The sequence below is a fragment of the Octodon degus genome, unplaced genomic scaffold (assembly GCF_000260255.1).
Source record: "Octodon degus isolate 3935 unplaced genomic scaffold, OctDeg1.0 scaffold00052, whole genome shotgun sequence".
In the NCBI taxonomy this organism is placed as follows: Eukaryota; Metazoa; Chordata; class Mammalia; order Rodentia; family Octodontidae; genus Octodon; species Octodon degus.
In genome coordinates, this window is record NW_004524628.1 from 5,343,174 (window position 1) to 5,363,099 (window position 19,926).

Below are 19,926 nucleotides of genomic sequence, written 5' to 3' on the forward strand. Positions count from 1 at the left end.
AGCGCGCCGCCGCTGCCCAGAGCCCCTCACCTGCAGCGGGCACCGAGCTCCTGCGGCGGCTGCCCGCGACGTTGCTGTGGCCTCCAGCGCTGCCGCCCCGCCTTCCCCGCCGAGGCCCCGCCCCCGCCCCGGCCCCGCCCGCGACCCCACCAGCCATTGGCCGCCACCATCTGCGCGCCCCGCCCCGTGCGTCTCACCGCCTTCTCCAGTGGCCCACGCGCCTGTCACTTTGGGGGGGGTTCTCGTACAGCCTATATAAGTTCCCCCACCTCATTTAATGTCACAGTGAGGTTCGGAGTGGCGCTGCGGGATCCAGGCCCGGGCTGTCCCCTCTGCTACATCTGGCTTTAATCCGCCCTGGCCGCCAACAAAGGCCCGGGTGAGTCGTTGGCCTCCGCCTCGGCGCGCGGCCCAACCACCCTGGGCTGCTGCAGCCCCGGCCTCTTACCCCGGCGTCAGTGCAGTCCCGGTGCTGTCCTGCTTGGGCAGAAGTCCCGGGGACAAGTCCCGGCCTAACCCCGGAGTCGCCTCAAAGCCCTGCGAGCTCACCGACTGTGCCCAGCGATGGGAGTTGTCTTCAACCTAGCAAGAAGGGGACTGGGTCGCAGGGACAATGGCTTCATAAGCCACTAGGACTCTTTTAGAATATTTTGCTGAGTTAACACACCTATAATATTCAAATGAAAAAAAAATATTCAAATGACAGAACTAAACAAAAAAGGGGATATATATAAATGAATGTCCATTTTGTATCTGTGTATTCAAAATGGATAGGATAGATATATGGTTACATTCTCTTAATGAATAGAGGGATTTGTTCTAATGGTGTTTGTAAATAGGATATCATGTCCACATCTTGAACAGCAATTAACCACTAGGAAGAATGTGTTAATTATTGAAATTGTCCTACCAATTTGATTTGAAACTCTCATTGCTATTTGTCTCTCAATAAAATTATGGGGAAAAAAGTCACTAGGAAAGACAAATAAATATAAGCAGGATTTAAATGCATGGCATTTGTGTGGCTATGTGCCTGATTTCTCCACTATGCCATGCTCCTCTGGTCCTTTCTCCTGGGTCCCGTTTCCTAATCTGTCACTGTTTCATAAAGTTGGAGGTTACTTTAGAACCAGATGGATAACTGCAGAAAGCCTGGGTAGGCTGCCCCTGCTTCTCTTAGTATCCACATCTGTGTATTTGCCATACACCAAGCACCAAGGTAAAATCTTAATTGCATCACATCTTATTCCAATCCTGTTTTGTATATGAGGAAACTGGAGCTCAGAGAGGTTAAAGAGCTCACCCGAGGTGCTAGACCAGAGTTCAAACTTGACTGAGCTCACTACTGGTACAAAAATCTTTACATCAACCCGCAAGGTAATATTTACAGGGAATCAAAGGGCCAAACATCAAAGAGAGCCTTGTTCCTGATAAGCTCCTGAGGTAATAGATGGATCCTTCTCAGAAGGCTACAGTTCAAACACTGGAAATACCAACACCATCAATCAGAATGAGGGCTTCCCCCCAACAAAATGCCTTTACTGTTGCCTCAAGATTACAATAATTAATAATCATCTACGACATACATAGGGTTTTCAGCTCTCCCATGGTCTCGGTCTCTCTCTCTCTCTCTCTCTCTCTCTCTCTCTCTCTCTCTCTCTCTTTGGCTGTTAAACTGAAAAGTGCCCAAAGAGACACAAGACACCCTGTTCCCCTGTCTCCCACTGATTTAGAGGGATCAGACAGAAATGTTTCTCCCCTGTGAACCTAACTTGAGAACAGTGACTGTGATACCCAGTGACAGCTCGGCTCTCTGCTTTGGCAGATGTGGAGTCAGGTTTCCCATGCTGTGGGACAAAGGCATTGCCAGAGTGCACTGGCCGCAGAGGTCACCACAGATGTAAGCAATACAGATGGAGACTATTCCTCAATACAATTTTTGATACACTGTTGGACATGTTATGTCTACAATAGCTCCTGGGGATGGGGGTTCAGTCCTCCCTGGGCCTGCTATGCCCACCCTGCCCCTGGGGCACACTGAGATGGTGATTGAGACTGGGTGAGGTGGTGCACGCCTATAATCCCAGTCTTGGGAGGCTGTAAACAGGAGGATCACTATGAGTCTGATCTAGTAGTGAGACCTGAACACCTTGTAGACCCTTCCCTAAAATACAAAAAAAAAAAAAAAAAAAAAAATAGCTGCTGGATATAGATAATCCCAGGCCTTGCTATACAGTTCTATTAGTGACAAACTGCTTCTTGCACATAAAGAAAACATTGTTATTTGATGAAAGAGGCAGACAGACAGACAGACAGACAGACAGACAGACAGACCTCTCAAGCTCTTTCCATAAGATTGGCCTAAATGCCAACCAGCACAAGTAGCTATTTTCCCTGTTTTATAGAGAAAAAAACAGACCTTGAGAAGTTAAGTCATTTGGAAAATATAAATAATAATCTAGGCAAATAGTAAATGACCACATCAGAAGGCAAATCCAGAATTCTAGACCCTTACAGAACTCTTAACATGATCTCTCTGCTCTCAGCTTGAGCAATGGCAAAATTTTTTTGAGTGGATAAATATTTTTAAAATGTAGTCCCTTGTACTTTCTTGGAGGAAGGAAGTGAAAGTGGTCACAGACATGTTAGGAGAGACATATGTCAGGGGTGAAGAAAAGCAGGGAAAGATAGCCTTCAGTTACAAACTCAACTGCTTCGTCCCCCCTGGACTCTGTGGTAAAACAAAACTCAAATACGCACAACCCATCTGCCTTGCTTTGGGGAACTTTGCGGCCATCTGACTGGCAGTTTTCTAAGAAATCTTGTGTTACAGTTTCACTGTGTCAAACCCTTCACATTGTCACTGAGGAAGGCATGGATTTCAGATAGTTGTCCTGAGCAGCTGGAATCCCGTGGATCATGTGCCACCCAGCACAACTGAGAGTTACTGATGCATCTTAATTCTTCAAGAGCGCATGATTTTGAATTTTCCAACTACCTTTGTGAACACTGTTCAATTAACAATCAAAGACAGTCAATTCAGACCCTACCGAGTTCCACTGAATTCTTTTGTATGTTTTCCATGATGCTTTGCCATGTGTCAGGTTTTTTTTTCTTGTCTACACCTGTAGTTTCTCTTTTTGCTTTCTCTAGAGCTTTACTTCACACTGCCAGTGGGGTTGTGGCCCAACAGTTCTCCCTATAACTTCACCATTCTGTAATACATCCCTAGTGAAACTGGTGTCTCTTCGCAAATATTTTCATTATCCCACAAATATTTCTCAGTGGCTGTGACTACGGAGGCAGCTGGTACCTCCCCATGAAGTGCACACACACTGGTGGGAGGCAGAGATAAGTAATTAAACCACAGGGCAGTGCCACACAGGGCTGGGACAGCAGATAGGATGGGGCCATTAATCAGATTCTCTGGGTGGCTTCCTGGAAGTGACATTTGAGCTAAAAACAGACTACACACAGGAAATGAATCTTTTCCTTTTATCTCTTCAATAGTAAGTAGTTGGTTGTCAGTGATGCCATGCCTACATCAATCAGCTTCCAAGAAATTGAGCACAGGATCTCTGGTTCTTTTTAACTCCACCTCCCCCTGTGCATAAACCATCAAACCTGCATCATTTACGAGTATTTATAGATGTGACTATTCAGGTGTCGTGGCTACTCACTCAAGTGGAATGTTTTTTCAATGCATGAGTTTCAAGAAGAATCACATTAGGAGGTTCTCCCTTGCTTGCTTGCTTGCCTGGTTGTTTGTTCATTGTTGCTTAGAGCTAGAAGCCTTGCTAAGCTGTCCAGGCTGGCCTCAAACTCCCAATCCACCTGCCTCAGCCTCTTGAGTAGCTCCAATTAGTGATATAATGCACACATGCCACAACTCAGCTCCTTTTCATTTGCTTGTCTGAGACCGAGTCTCAGTGCATAGTTTAGGCTAGCCTTGGACTTAAATCCTCTTGCCTGAGCCTCTGGAGCCCTAGAGTTACACGTAGGCAGCACCAGGCCTGCCTAGCTCCTGGCTTTTTCATCCAGCGTGTCAAGGTGGTACCTTGCTAATTGCTAGGTAGTGCCTTTTGTTGCTTCCATCTAGAAACTATTGCAGACCTGGGACCAAGACAGGCCTATTAAGGACTAGTAACCCTTTGTCAGCTACAGTGCTTCCGGCTCAGCATAAAAATTATTTCAGTTGTATAACCGAATAGGGCACATGAGACCTAAGAAATTAACAAGAGACAACCAGCCACTGAATTTCGCATGTGGATATTGAGGTTTATCTAGATGAAGGAGAGATGAAATTAGCAGAGACCTAAATTACTTTTATTTTTATTCTTCCTCTCCACACTTTCACTCATCAAAGATGCCTCTGAAACACACACCTCTCCTATTCCACATTCCCATCATCAGGGCAGGCGCATCTATTGGGTTATTCAGGTAAAAGCCAGATTGAGTGGCCAGTAGCGATGGAATGTTAAATCCTGTGTAAGTGCTGTGGCCAGTGGTGTTTGTGCATGTGTACAAGGCACCACTAATGTTCTCCCCCAAGAAAACCCTAAAATAAAAGAGAATCCAATTCCCTTGCTGGGAAAGGGCTATCTTCCCCGCATTGTTAAGACAATCAGCAACAGGCTCTGCCGAGCTGGTTCAGGAAGCTTGGAGGGATCGTTCTGCCCTTGTGAGTGCCTTGGCCACACCAGTAAAGCCGACTTCTCTTGTTTTTATTATGTGTGATGTACACCTGGAAGACACAGGAGAAGAGAACTGTGTGCCAGAGAATTACAGAACTTTAAGGAGTTTCCTTTTCTTTTTCTTCCTTTGTGAAGTAGGTGCCCAGAGAGATGCTGGATCAACAGCCATACATCTGAAATTCACCCATGCATGAAACCTGCGAATACTCTATCAGCGCATTGCAAATAGAATAAAAACCTTGATTCACGTGGTGCATCCTGGACTGTGGCCATCAGTCCTGGAGTTAAGGGCGCCTGGACAATGAGATGGATGCTACCTGTGCGTGCCGCAGGAGCTTCTCTGCCTTGTTTTAGGGCAACTGAACATTCTCAGTGTAAGTAAGTGTATCAGTCAGCATCCAGTCAGGAAAAGGAGGAGGTTGGAGAAGAGGGAGGAGAGAAGAGAGGGAACGAAGAAGAGGATGGGGAAGAAGTAGAAGGGGAAGATGGGCCGGAGAAGGGGGACAGAGATAGAGATGAGGAAGAGGCTCTTTTAGATGTTTGGACAAGGGAATGTCACACACAGCATTCATCGCAAAGGCGCAGAAAGAGCTAACAACACACGGTGAAGACAGAAAGGACCTGAGAGGCAAAGAGGAAGCAGGCTGGACCTCCAGGGACTAGCAGCTGCTAAGGGCCCTGGCTGGTGCCCTCCAGCCTGGGTCTGCGGGTGCATCCTTGGGAACTGTTCTGTTGCTTCTGGGAGCCAGCACAGCTGCAGGCAGGAACTGCCCCACCCCCTACCCACCCCCCTGCTCTTGCAGCTGTGGAGGACACCTGCAACAACTGCCACATTCGTATGGAGGGAGACAGAAGCAGGAAGCCCCCCTCCTTCCTTCGGCTTCCGTCCCCAACACTACCTCCTCCTTGCAGGACCTAATAGAAATCTGGTTGGCGAGGCAGCCGGGAATGCAGCCGGCCAACCCCGGCAGCATAGGGCAGGCCGTGGAAAGGCAGCCTGCGAGAAGCCAGAGGTGATGGGTAAATAACCAGCTGGACATCAGAGTAGAAAAACAAGCTCAGCATTCTTTCAAGCTAACCAAATAGATCTGTCCTGGAAAGAGGAAGGACTGAGGGCAGTAGCCTGCCCATCTTCCACCTCAAGTGCAACTCAAACCCACTCCAGAACACACCTTTCCTGTTCCCATCACTCCTCAAAGAGACCACCCAGTGTCTTGTGGCAGTTGGCATGACAGTGTCACCTATAGGGACCTATGGTGCTGTGCAGAACCCTTGTGATGTGGCCATCACTCTGAACAACACAGAGGGACCCTCAGGACCCTCCTGTCCCATGCCTGCTGTGAGCTGAGCTGTGTTCTCTCCCACGCAGTGGCGCATACTCCTTGCTGTCATCCCTACCCCTTTTAGAGCCAGTAAACACCCTTCAAGACCCAATGATGCCACCACCCAGGAGGCCCTCCTTCACCCTAAGCCTGGGAGAGAGACCCACACCCAAGGCCCCTGTTCCTGCCAGTGCATTTCTCACACAGTATTTCTCAGACTTTTCAGGGTGGTATGCTACACACAGATTAGAAGGGGGCAAGGCGAAAGCACCCCAGAAGTGGTTCAGTGGGACCTAGTTGGGCTGGAACCCTCCAGACACAAGCAGCCCAGGGTGCCATGAGGAACACGGCCCTTTTCTCTGCATTTTAATATATGAAAAGGGCTGGGTAGCACAGTGTGCTTATCCGCCAATCACCTGGCTCCTCCATTCAGCTGGTTCGCTGCCCAAGGGCAGGGACTGTCATATTCATCAATGTCTCCTACACACTTGAGAGCCTTTCTACAAATGGTCACCTACAGGGTGAAACAGGAGTTTGTGGAAGGAGAAGGATTTGATCTGAGCCTTGAAGAACAGAAGCAGGATTTGGACAGGTGGAGGGGAGAAGAAAATAAGCCTTATAAGAGAAGGAGCACATCGACACAGAGTCACAAAGGTCACAAAGAGAGCAGCACCTCCCTAGTGTTCCAGGCTCCTAGGCAAGATGGCCTGGCCAAGATGGAGGGTGTGACCAGAGGCATCATGGGAAACATGGCAGGCCACAGAGACCACACAGGAAAGTTTGTACCTCAGCCTTGAGCAAGAGGACACCACTGAAGAGTTCTGAACAGGAAAACAGCATTACAACAGAAGTATGCAATGGTGATTACTTTAACATGAAGTACTATACATGATAAAACATGTAAGGACATAACAATATTCAGATGTGAATATTTCAGCATAAAATATATAGGAAAAGGACAAATTTGATACAAGAAGTCCTATGGCTTTGACCTCAGCTACAGTGGCTATAATATTTTCACCTGAATAAAAATTTAAAAGAGTCATATAGAGATCATCAAAAAAATTTTTACAAGCAGCTACATCATGTCCAATCTATATATCTCTGCTAAAAGCACAAAAGCACTAATAAATATTTGTTCACTGTTCTGGTTTTGCCTCCTAAATTAAACTTTGACATGATTTGGATTAAAACCCTTAAAGTAGGATGAAGGAGAAAAAGGTCTCTTTAAGACAAGACTGAATGTTCTAATATTAATGCCTGAGAGGCAACTGAAAATGACGCATCACTTTCAAAGTGAACTAGAGTGAAACCTAAGGTGTCTCTTCAGAGAAAGAATCTTCCTAGAATTATGAACACTCCACTCAATAGACTACTTTAAGCCCACATTCATATAAGAAGGCTAGGAAGGTACAGTAGTAGAAATCAAAAATGCTCTTCAAAAGTAAAATCTCAGAAGTATAAATAAAATCTTCCAAAATAACAGTACATGGTGAATCTACTTTTATAAAGTTTATTTTTAAAGCCTTTTTGATAGCAATTTGCTTTACATACTTAACGAATGCTCCTTGAAGATGAACATCAGGACTGGGGAGATGGCTCAGTGGCATAAGCTCCTGCCCGGCAAGCACAAGGTCCCAAGTTCAATCCCTGGTACTGAAAAGAAAAAAAAAAAGGATGAGCATCAGGAAAGTGACTTGCCCCTGTCACCTTATGGAAATAGAATGGAAGAGCCATGTCAGATGCCACCCTGAAGGTGACAGTGCTAGCAGCAAGTCCTTCTCACATTTTGGAGCAGAAGAACCATTTTAAGAGATGTGTGCAGGACAGGACCGGAGCGCAACTGAACACAACCCCGATGCCTCTTTGCCTGAGAACCTGAGCCTGCACCGGCTGGTTCCTGCTCCTTCTGGGGCACAGCCTTCTGCTGGCAGCTCACCCCAATTTCTGACGTGGACTTATTTCACCAGCACAACAGTTGCTCCATCCTTTCATCACCAAGAACACTTTGTTCCTGTTGCTTTTCCTCCAACAGTCTCCATTATCAGAAGCGTTCATGTACCAGAGGAGCACATTTATTGATCGTTACTTTCCCGTTATTAATCCGTATACACAGACACATGGTCAGAAGATCAGAGTTGTCTTTGTGAGAGCGGTGTGACTATCCACAAGAGAATGACGCAAAGCCCTGACACTTGGATGCTTCTCCACGGGGAAGAGGTCAGTGGAACTGGGACCTGCAGAACTCATCAGCTCTCACTTCTGATGGCTTCTGAGATGGAGTCACATAGTCTCATTCACTGCCTGAGCAAAAGCAGAAACCGAGGGTGGAGGAGGCAGAGGGAGAAGCCAGGGGAAGCTGCAGGCAGAGAGACAAGTGGGGGTGGCAGATGTGAGCCAAAGCACGGAGAAGCAACGGTGACCGAAGAGAAAGGAGGACACAGGGAGGCAGCCACAGAGCCATTCCTGGAACTGAGCTGCTGTGGGCCACTTACTGCCATAGGACAGGGACAGCTGGACCTGAATTTATCTGGACAAGGCTGCTTGTATTCCTGTTCTTCTCAGGATGTGACACCACAGGACTGTGCTGGGTGAACGGTGTCGAGGGGCTTGGGAGTCAGGGAAAGGAGTCTGCGCCTCCCAGTTGGGCTTCATTTGCTCTCACCCCCAAAGAACTGCAAGCTCTTATAATATCACATACGCAGTTTCTAATGCAAACAATAAAAACATTCCAGAATCACAGGCGCACACGCATCTGTTGATTTGCCCGTGGGTGTGTCACGTCTTGTTATTCCATATTCCTGCCACCTATTAAAAGAAAGTAGCCAACTGTACTTAATTTCATTTTAAACTCAAACTTCAGACAAGGAGCGCAGTAGAGAAGGCACACTTGAAAGAAATCAAGGCAGCTAGTGGTCCTCAGAGGCCCGGGTCTGATACGTGCACGACTTGCCAGCGCAGGGTCTACACCTATTATGTAGAGGACAAGATGGGATCTATTTCTAGTAAGTGTGATTGTAATCCTTCTGTTGCATTCATTTTACCAAAAGCCAACATACTATAAAAGATCAGATCTCTCGCCTAAATCCTCTCTTAGCATATATCGGAACTACTTACACAGTATTACTTTTTATTATTTTTCTAACTTTCTAACCTGAATCCTACCTCACCAGCACCTTTATGTGCTTACTCAACAATCACAGAGAAGGTGCTGTTTGGAGGTATTGGGGAGTCGGACTCTGGAACCTGTAACACGATGTGAATTTGACACTCTGGGCTTATAAGGGAAAAAATATATAAGAACCTTTCCTTGCTAATAGAAAAATAAATTGGAATTGTATTGGGAAAAGGCCTAAAAGAATTTGCCTCAAATGAAAACTAGACTCTGACTAGAAAAATCTGATAATAGTAGAAAAAATATACTCCCTTATCATCCTTATGATTTGTATGTTTTATTATTTTATTGTCCTCCTGTAAAAAGACATTTACCTTAGGGAACATGCTGCCCATGTAGGAACTTGGAATAATTTCTACAGATGAATGCTTCTATTTCATGGTTTTAAAAGTCCACGTGCTAGGGGCCGGGGGGATGGCTCAGTGGAATAAGCGCTTCCCTGGCAAGTGCAAGGGCCTGAGTTCAATCCCCGGTTCCACCAAAAAAAAAAAAAAAAAAAAAAAAATCCACGTGCCAATTTCCTCCTCTCTCAAGCACAAAAGTCATCATCCCGCCTCTGCAGGGAACAGGTGTTTAGGGAATGTCTTCCCATGGACGTTAGTATTCATGACAGTCATTACTTGATTGTGTATCATATTGCTTTCCTGATCAACAATCATTTACTAACCGGTTTTTTCCTTGTGCTGGGTCCAAGCGCAGTGTGATACCCACATTTGCACGCAGCTCTTTATTGTTTCCAAGGTTCAAGAAATGTGATTGCAGAGAGTCGGGGTCAGGGGCTGGTTCTTTTGTGTTGGTTTTTTCCACAGTACAAAAAGCATCAATGCTAACAGAACCCATTGGGACCATGCTCAGTAAATAATGAGAATCCTGAGCTCTTTGGCACATGATCTAGGTGGGTCAGGAGATCTGGGGGCAGCCCCACTGTGGGCAAAAGGACTAAGTCTGTTGAGGAGGTGGAGACAAGGAGGCTGATCTGCCCTTGAGATTTTGAGCCCGGGTCAGGGTTGGTGTCAAACCAAAGCAGCGATCACTTAAAGGGCCCCGGCAGGAGGAGGAGGGTGTCAAGGCTGGCCCCGCTGGCGCAGATGTTGGGAGATGCGCGTCACATGCTTCTCTCCGGTAGAGTGGGAAAGGAACATGAGAACGCAAAAGAAGGGTCAGGTGACATGACACGGTGAAGAGCTATGGAGGGGACATAGACGCAATGAAGTTTCCTCAATCCAGTCGCTGGTCATCCTCTTGGGACCCACACCGCGACACAGCATTGGCTTTAAAGGCCATGTGACAATTAGTCAAAGATGAGTGGGTGGAAGGAGGCAAAGACAGCGAGTGTAAGCTAAGCTCCTGCACAGTGGTGTGAAGGCTTTCTGGTTTTGTTTTTAAACTAAGACGTATTCCAAGCGAGGAAAGGGGGATGCATTTGGTGACTTATGAATCTCCCCCATCGCTGCCTGTGTCCTCTTACTGAGTGCTCCCTTTGCATCTTTCTAACCATTCCTGGGGCCTCTGCCTGTGTTCCTATAACTGTAGATGAAAATAAAATAATAGCAAAGCTCGCTGTGTTTAACTTTACCAAGTACCATACTGAAAATGTTAAACATGTTAATTCAGTTCATTTTTACAACCTAAGAGGTTAGGGGCTCTTGTTTCTCCTGTTTTACAGATAAGAAAACTTAGGCAAGAGAAGCTAAATATGCAATTTAGGTGAATTTGCTCAACTAGGCAGGAGCAGAGCTGGGACTCGGCTTGGACAATATGCTGGAGTCTATGTTCTTAATTGTGATGCTGGCTATGTCCAGCCACTGCAAAGGTTAAAATAAGAGTGCAAGGAGTTTTGCAGGAACTGAATACAGTTATGGGAAAGCAGGGCCGGGGAGATGGCTCAGTAGGATAAGCGCTTGACTGGCAAACGCAAGGATCTGAGTTCAATCCCCGGTTCTGAAAAAAAAAATTGTGGGAAAGCTTTCAGATGTGTATTTTACTTATGTGCTGGTCATTTTAGACACAGGCTACATTCCACATCACTGTGGCCTCAGGGAAAATCATTACATAAGAGAGCTAAAAAGCTTGCCAACAGTTGAGGCCTAGAACTGAGGACTCTTAAAGCCAGAAAGCACCTGAAAGCCTCTCTGGTCAAGTACCTTCTTTTACATTAGAGGCAACGATTACCCACAGCGGCACAGAGCAGGTTGGTCAAGGTCACGTCACTGCAAGAGCCACTAAGACTAGAACTCAACGTTCGGAGTGTGCCTGCTGCACTTGAAGGGACAGGAGAGGAGGAGACGGAGGACAGGAGAGGTGTAGCAAGAGACGAAGGAGACAGCCATGGTGAGGCTGCATGCTGAAACCAAGTTCATGGTGAGGGCTGAGCGGCACTGACTCACTCTGGGGCAGCAGCCCCTGCAGGCCTCACAGCTCGCTCGGCCCTTTCTGCCACTTGGCGCGGCTTTTGCTTTCTTTTCCGTCTGGGGTCTTACACGATCTATACCTGGAGGATGGTGCCAATGAGCCCTAGCACATGAGTGCTTAGTGGATACTTTTAATTATTTGATCCATGCGTGAAAGGAGAAATGCAGAGGAAAAGTAGCCCCGTGGCTCTCCCCTTCGTCTCTCAGGGAAGCAAGGCTGGATGAACCATCTTGGATCCTAAGAAAAACACAGTCTCTCCCAGCGTCTGGAAGGCGCTGCGCTGGTCCTGGTGTTTGAAGAGTTCATCAACTTCTTATACACTGAAGCTCTCAGCATTGAAGCTGAAGTTGCTGGCTTTCACTTCTTAATGGCATTTCATTTTGCCAACAGAGATGCAGAAGTGTGAAAACACTGTGTGTCTTTTGCAAAAACAACTTTCCACCCAAAAAAAAAAAAAATTTACTATGCAAACATAGTTATTCCCTAAATAGCCCTACATGTAGGTCCAGAAACAGCTTTTGGTGTTGTTGTTGTTGTTATAAATAACCACCTCTCCCAAAACAGGTTCAGTTTTTCTGGGCCATGTTAAAACTTGTAAACACGAGAGAGAAATCATTACTACCCAATGATCAACTCTGCATTCAGCTTGAAAATAGGTGACAACTTGTGGCTGGTTCTATTTGTTACATTTAGTTAAATTTAATTAAAATTAAGTTAAATGACTTAAGGAAAATAGAAAAACACAGCCTTTCACATGCAGAACAGTTCCTAGGTTAGATTTGATAGTACATAGACTATGCAGTTATGTATATGGGCATGATGAGGGACACTATGGCAATCCCAGAGGAAGTCCCCCCAAACTCCCTAGGGATTCTCTCATACCTGAACACAAGCTCTCCATGATGGCTTGTTACTTTCCTGTAGGGGTTTCGCTTTGCTACAGAGCAAAGGCTTCTGAGGGATGCCAGCGGAGACAAAGGCCTATCTGTGAAGGCACACAGGTCATCAAAGCTTGTGACAAATGTCTGAGCACAAGGTTAAGTGACAGCTCCCCCCAGGTCAGGGCATCAGCAGGGACTCTTGGGGACTGGGTGACAGGCTAGAACCCATCTGGTCTTAAAGGACAGCTGCCTCCCAGCTCCAGCCAATGGCCATCCTGGGAATGGAAGCCCAGACGAGCCTCTGCTTTTACAGAAGAAACTGAACTTGTGGCTCCAATGCTATTTTCCCCCCTTTTAAAAAATAGCAGGAAGACAAGATGGACAATGATTTCTCGCCATATCTTGCTTTGGGGCCTCCTCTTCCAATTTTAGTGAGACTGTCTTAGTTACCAGTTGTTGAGGACCACAGGTTATAAAGTGAGTCTAGGGGCTGTCTAGGCTGTCTGTGTCCTGCTCTGTAGGCTGGGCTGGAACTCGGAATCTCTCCATTCTCTCTTGGCACAGCCGGAGCCCTACAGCTTATGACATCACAGCGCTCACAGGGCGAGGTAAAGCACTGTGGAGCAATGGTCAAAGCTTCCCCTGGGGAAAAGTGGTTCCGCTATTGGCCCTGGTCTCACCCCTGCAAGAATGCTTTGTTCTGTTACCAGCCCACTGTAGCCACCGCTACTACTCTAGAGTCACTCACTACTGCTCCCTACACACTGGCTAGTAAAACAGTGGTGAGCCAGAGAGTCTCTTTGCCCACCCTGAGGTACTGAACTCTTCGCCCCGTTACACGTTACTAAAGTGCCTCTGCCTCTTACCTCACCTTTCGCTGTACCCTTCATACAGACAGTTGCGGATCTGGACCAGATGCCCAGCAACCTCTGTCCTGGGAACCACAAGACTGATCTTCAAACCTGGCTTGAACCCCTACTTTGCATTCGGAGCCAGTTACAGATGGATATATGGCTTCTATGTTATTAATATATGTGCTGCACATGAACATGTTGTATATTACCATACATTTATATGTCCTACATTAATATACTAGTGGTAAAATATATATGTGATTACATTAATACAATATATATTATTTTAATAACATGAATACACTAATTACTATATTACCTAGTATAGGAATCATATTCAAGTACTCGTAGTGTCGCGGAACAGGTATTGAGCAAACTGAATGGAAAACACCACACCAAGGAATAGGAAGGGGGCTGGATTTATGATGCAGGCAGGCTGATGGGGATTGGTCCCAGAGCCCCAGCCTAGAGCAGCTGTGGGCTTTGTTTATGTTCATATAGGTTTGCAGATTTGTAGGCAGGAAGTACAAAAGCTTAAAAGCGTGGATTTTTATTGGCTAGAATCAGTTATTCTTTGTTGCTGTGTAGAAAGTCCTTGAAGCATGGTGTGGTCATTCGAGACTGGGTGAGTCTACCAGACGGGCTACGTGGTGGGCCGCACCACCTCATATTGTCCTAATATTGTGTCAGACTGCTGGCTGATTTTTAATTTTTTAAAAAATTGCCATCACAGTAGAAGTCAAGTTTTCATGTCCTGCTTTATAAGTAAAATCAACTGCTGCATTAGTCAACTTTTCACTACTATGACAAAACACTCAGGACAGGCTCCTTTATGAGGAAAAGGAGCTTATTTTAGCTCCATCATTCAAGGCCCAAACAGTGTGGAACAGGCTCTGCCGAAGTCAGATCTGAGCTGTGTCACGTGTCACGTGGATCTCCACCTGTGCGTTCTCTCTCTCTCTCAAGCCACCAGGATTCAATCATAGGGACGCACCCTAGCAACTTAATCTAGTCTAATCACTCCTCCAGAACTCCACCTCTAAGTGCCATAGGAAGATTAAGTTTCTTATCTCTTAATAGCATTAACACAAGGCTCTTGGTATCGAACTCACCCGTGGGTGTGCGTGTGTGTGTGCGTGTGTGCGTGTGTGTGTGTTCATGCATGCTGCCCACATGGCCTAGGGAGTTTCCTCAAGCCTGGGGCCTCCTCAGTGTGAAGTTGTGTGAATAAGCGTCTCTCAAGCCAGAGGGAAGCAGATAGGAATGGGGTTGGCATGGTAGGGAGGGGCACCTGGGAGCGGCATGGAAGGGAAACCTGCAGACTGGCTCTATTTCTTCACCTTGTGTGTTTGTCTGTTGTTTTTGCTGCTGTCTGAGCCACTGTGACTTGGCCTAGTGCGTGTCCTTTCTAGGAACTTCCACCCCTTCAATGGGACAAAAGGTGACTAGAAAGCACATAGGGTAGCAGAGGAGCCCGGGGTAGGAAGTGGCCCAGTTGCCTGGGAGGTTGCTTTCTTCCTCCCGCCCTCAGGCCAGGTCTGTTTCACCGCAGATGTGTCCAGACCCTGTGTCAATCACATGATGTTTGGTTTTATCTTGAGACAGAGTCTCATTGTGTAGCCCAGGCTGGCTACAAACTCACAGTGATCCTCCTGCCTCAGCCTCCCGAGTCCTGGTATTATAGGCAGGCACCACTATGTGAGACCTGATGTCCACTTTTTAAAAAAACAAGTTATAGTCAACATACAAAACACAATTAGATTGGGTGTGGCCTTTCACATGCACAATCTGCACACAGTATAAGGAGAACTCAAACCTTCTGTTCTTTCCTCCCTTTTTCTGATCTGGCCCTCAGGTGAGGGCTTGTTCTCTGCTCTTCTGCATCTCTTCCTGAGCCCAGAAGGGCTCCTGTTTTCCTGGCTCTGACCCCGTTTGCTCCCAACTCCCCTCCCAGATCCAAGCTACGCATGAGTGTGCAGCACTGTGAACTAAGTGGAGAGCCGTGAGGACCCCCCACACTGGGCTTCCCTGGGTGGGCGCTCACACTCAACCTATGAGTCACCCACACACGAGCATCCCTGCTTTTCTAGTGGACGAGCCCATCTCCACCTATCATTTCCACACGGAGGATAATGATGGTATCGTGCTCCAGGGTGAAAATCAGGGTCACATTCATAACTGGGAAAGATACTGTGATGGTTGGTTTTTTGCACATGATCAGCACATGCATAGCAACTATGATATCAGTGAAGTTCAGCTTGACCCTTGAATTCTGTCTGATGTCACTGACAAACAAGGACAAGTGGATACTCTAACTACTTGGGTAGGGACCTGGAAGATCTTGCTTTTTTTTTTTATACCACTGAGCCCTAGGTCCTGCTTTTGGTACCAGTTGCTCCACTGAGCCTTGCAGAAGTGCCCAGATCACAGTGAAAACAAGGACTGTGACCTGGAGTGCCACCACCCCTGTAGCTACAAAACGAGGCCACTGTCACACTCAGGGAACTTGGCTTGGAGGGAGAGTGAAGTTAACCATTACTATGAGCCCAAACTTATCACAGATCTTTCCAACTGGAAACAACAAAGCAAAGAGAAATATGCTATGCAAGTCAAACTGAGAGAGGAGCAGTTAGCAAGGCGCAGGCAGCTCTCGAGGAAGTGTCCTGGCAGCTGGCGGAAAAGGACAGGGAAAAGAATCAAGAGTTTGATTTTGATTTCTTTATGGTGGGACGCATTCAGTTCAGTGCACAGCATGTGCCCACTTCTGTTGTGGACAAATGAAGTGACCTGAATAGTTCTGTGTCTCAGCTAGAACTGAGAAACTTGACCTCCAGCTCAGTAAGCCGAGAGGAGCAGAGAGAAGCCTGGCCAACGTGGCTCGGCTGGAAGCGCTGTACCAGTCATCCCAGGACCTCATCAAAGGGTCCTGCTGTGAAGTCAGGAAGGACTAGCAGGTCGGGTAGGAAAATGTACGAATTATTTGGGCAAGATCTTTAGCAGGACAGAGGACACTGACCTAGAATCTGAGCCCAGCAAGGACCCAAAGCTTGGGGAGAGAGGAAGCAGGGAAGAGTTCCTGGACTGCAGTAGGAGCTCCTGCCCAACAAGCAGCTAGAGTCCATGAACAGCCCATGGGGCTCCCCCACCAAGGCCCTCTGTGCTGAAGGCACCCCTGCATGTGCGCCCAGGACCTACAGCAGCCTCCTGAGACATGCACATTCCTCTCTGTGTTCCTGTGTTTTATTAGCAGTGTTTAAGTCTTTTTTTTTTTTTTTTTTTTTTACTTGAATCAGATAGTGTCCTTTACTAAGGATTTTATCAGTTCTCAGTTTTTAAAAATCTAGACTTTTTTTTCTTTTTGAGACAGAGTCTCAGTGTGCACTTCAGGCCGGCCTTGAGCTCACATTGTAGTCCAGGCTGGTCTGGAATTCCCAATGACCCTCCTGCCTCAGTCTCCCCAGTGCTGGGATTGCAGGAGTGCCACCATGCCCAGCAAAATCCAGACTTTTTTTTAACACATGGGAGATCATTTTCATTTTACCTGGCATGTTGTTTACGCACAAAAAAGAATTGAGCAAATAATATAATATGAGAAAGGACAAATGAAATATGCTAAGACCAGTCAACATGTTCTCTCTTAGAACAGAGGTTTGTTTTGCAGAAACAAACTACATGAGACTGTAGAAAACTGGATGAAAATACCTATATTTCCTAAACATTTTCCATCTATTAGTATTTTCAAATTTTTATACTGTGCATATTTCTCAAAACACACCTTACCAGCAGCAATTGAAAGTGAATGCTGGGCCAGCAAGATAGCTCAGCTGACTAAGCACCTGCTTAGGAAAGTACAGGCACTGGGGTTCAATCCACATGCCACACCAGCCCTGCCCCTGGGTGCACTGAGCCAGCCACTAAGACCTGGTATGGTCCTGCATGCCTATAATCCCAGCGCTGGGGAGACTAAAAACAGGAGGATCACTATAAGTCCAAGGTGTGTGGTGAGACCCTGCATCAAATACATACATTAAAAAGAAAGAAAGAAAGAAAGAAAGAGAATGCCAAATTTGGTACAAATGTATTATGTGCCTCAAGGTAACAAAAGTAAGAGGCAAAACCCACAGGACCCATACCACTTCAAGGCGTGACTAGTGTTTAGCCAGACACCGTGGTAGGAGACTATTCCAAAACCCATTCGCCATCAGTATGTGCTCTGGTATTCATTTTTTTTTCTTCATTTATGTATTTGGTACAGGGTCTCACTATGCAGCTCAGACTCGCACTGATCCTCCTGTTTTCATTGTTCCCAGAGCTGGGATTACAGGCCTGCACCCAGACTTGTTCACCAGCTCTGCTCCCCCTGGAGGCAGGGCCAGTGCAGCATGTGGGACCAGGGATTGGACCCGGTTCCCGTGCTTACCAAAACAGGTGCTTAGTCTGCTGAGCTACCTCGCTGGCCCCTGGTATTCATTCTTTAGGGTGAAGTATTGATACATCACATCTGACTTATCTTACCAGAGCAGTATGTTTTCTGTACTTCAGGATAAAAATGAGGTTAGTTTTAATATGCACTTGGCACAGTGCTGTGTCACCTACCTAGCTGAAGATGTCCCATCAACTTCTCCCAGGGTTGTCTCCATATGCCAAAGTGTTCATTTGAAATAAAGTACTCACTGTGTATAGGAATTTGTATTTTGGAGGTGCTTGATCTATCTACAAAGAAAAGGTAGGAATTATCCTATTACCATATGCTCCTGGAAGTCTTAATTATGCTTATTTTAAAAAAATATATAAAGTCAGACTCATGTGCAGAGAAGTCACTGATGCACAGCATTATGGTAGGTTAAACGGGGAACACGATTAGATACTTTTTGGTTTCACTGTGTGTTTTGACTGAGTGATATGTTTCTTATCCTGCAGTAAGAATGAATAAAATTATTTTAAATGTAGCATACGGCATTGAAGTCTCTTAGAATTTGTTTTCCCTACTTTATCTTACTGAATACTGTCTATCTTTGGCTATCCTATTTAAAGAAAAAGAACACGTAAAGCATGCCCAGCAAAAACAAAACAAACACAGTTAATTCGAACTGCACAAAAGGAAAAGTGCAGTATGCGCATGCGATGACAAAAGGCTCCTGTCTGGATCTCACTGACGTGCGGGTGGGAGATTAACGGGGATTTCTGCTTGTATCTCTGCCAGCCAAATGGACGTTGGTTCACAGGACCCATGAGCTCCGAAGCCTGACCTTCTTCCAAGTCTAGATTTCCCTGCCAGGAACACAGAGCACTACCAGGTACCTTGCTGAATTGTGCCCCTTCTAGGTGAGGTGCCCCGGCTCTCCCTTGGTTCCTCTTGGCCTTTAGCCTCCTCCTACCATGCCATATCAGTGACCCAGAAGCCAGGTCCTCTTGCTCCTTGGACACTCTGCCCATTGTCCCCAAGAGTTCCCCATTCCCACTGCAGTGCTCATTCCCACATCTGGATCAGAGCCACCTGCTGCAGCTGGACCTGGCTCTCCGCACTACAGACAGAGTCTCTGATGCAGAATCAAGCTGTCTCTCTGTGCACACGTGAGAGTGCAACTTTCATCTCTCCCCTGCTGTGGCTCATCCCTCTGGCCCCCAGTTGGAAGCTTGGGCCCCAGTGAGGTAGGGTTGAGAGTGGTGTGTTCCCTTAAGAGTCGGGGCCAGTGGGAGGCAATGCTGTCTAGAGGAAGCCACCTTCAGAAGGCACTACCCTACCTAGCTCTTATGGACCCCAGTCTCCATAATGCTAAAGCAGGCAGGACTCGCTTCTCCCCATCTATGGCTTCCTGTCTCACTGGGTGACCCTCATTGTATGAGCTCTTGTCATAGTGACATCTGCCACAAGGCCCTTACCAGAGGCCAGACAGTCTTCACCCTCCAAAATAGCGAGCTAAATCAGCTTTACTGTGTACGTTATCCAGCCTCCAGCATTTGTTGGAGTAGCAGAAAACAGCCTACTGTATCCTCCCAGCTTCCCCATTGGTTGGGCGTTACCTCACCTTCTGTTGGCAGAGACTGCAGCTGGAACCTCAGGCTTAGCCTCTGGTGCTCTGTCTTCTGCCTTGTATGTTAACTCAGCTGCTGGTTCCCGTCTACCTGCCTTGAGGTCAGGCACCTTCCTTCCTGTCTCCTGTGCCCTCACTGTGACAAAACCCATGACCTCAGCCCCTGACAAGCCCCTGAGATCCAGGCGCAGTGTGAGGAGTCTGGGCTTTGCAAAAGACCACAGCCAAGAACGGGAACCCGAACCTGGAGAGCATCCAGGAGGAAAGAGTCAGGTTTGATTGCAGAGAAGGGCTGGCGGAAGAGGTGGAGAAGCACCAGCCCACCAGCAAGGGGGAGCTCCAAAGCCTGCAGCCAGTGCGCTGTCCCACCCTAGGACAGTACCTCCCATGCATTGTTCCTCAAAGCACCATGAGCATTCTTGCTTCTTTGTATTCATACGGTTAAGAAAAATATGGTTTTGAATTATAAGGGACTCGGGAATTGAAAATGAAATATGAAATAAAAGTAATACATTTCTTTATGATGTTGAAGACCTCATTTTCAGTGAGACAT

The 19,926-nt window shown here is 46.7% G+C and overlaps 1 protein-coding gene and 1 pseudogene across 3 annotated transcripts in view; one reads left to right on the forward strand and one right to left on the reverse strand.

The window, feature by feature from the left end:
- Positions 1-13,007, reverse strand: part of Mgat4a (mannosyl (alpha-1,3-)-glycoprotein beta-1,4-N-acetylglucosaminyltransferase, isozyme A) — a 131,854-nt gene extending 118,847 nt beyond the window's left edge. Inside the window, exons 1-2 of one of the 3 annotated variants that reach the window (XM_023717349.1) lie at positions 12,935-13,007; positions 12,486-12,588 (exon numbers count right to left, since the gene is read on the reverse strand). The gene's annotated coding sequence lies outside the window, so the exon portion shown is untranslated. Of the gene's footprint in view, positions 1-30; positions 107-12,485; positions 12,589-12,934 lie in introns of those variants that run through there. The other 2 variants (XM_023717348.1, XM_004633182.2) reach the window with 2 other exon arrangements.
- A 2,384-nt stretch (positions 13,008-15,391) lies between these two features.
- On the forward strand, positions 15,392-19,407 carry LOC101575829 (annotated as a pseudogene).
- The last annotated feature ends 519 nt before the right edge of the window (positions 19,408-19,926 follow it).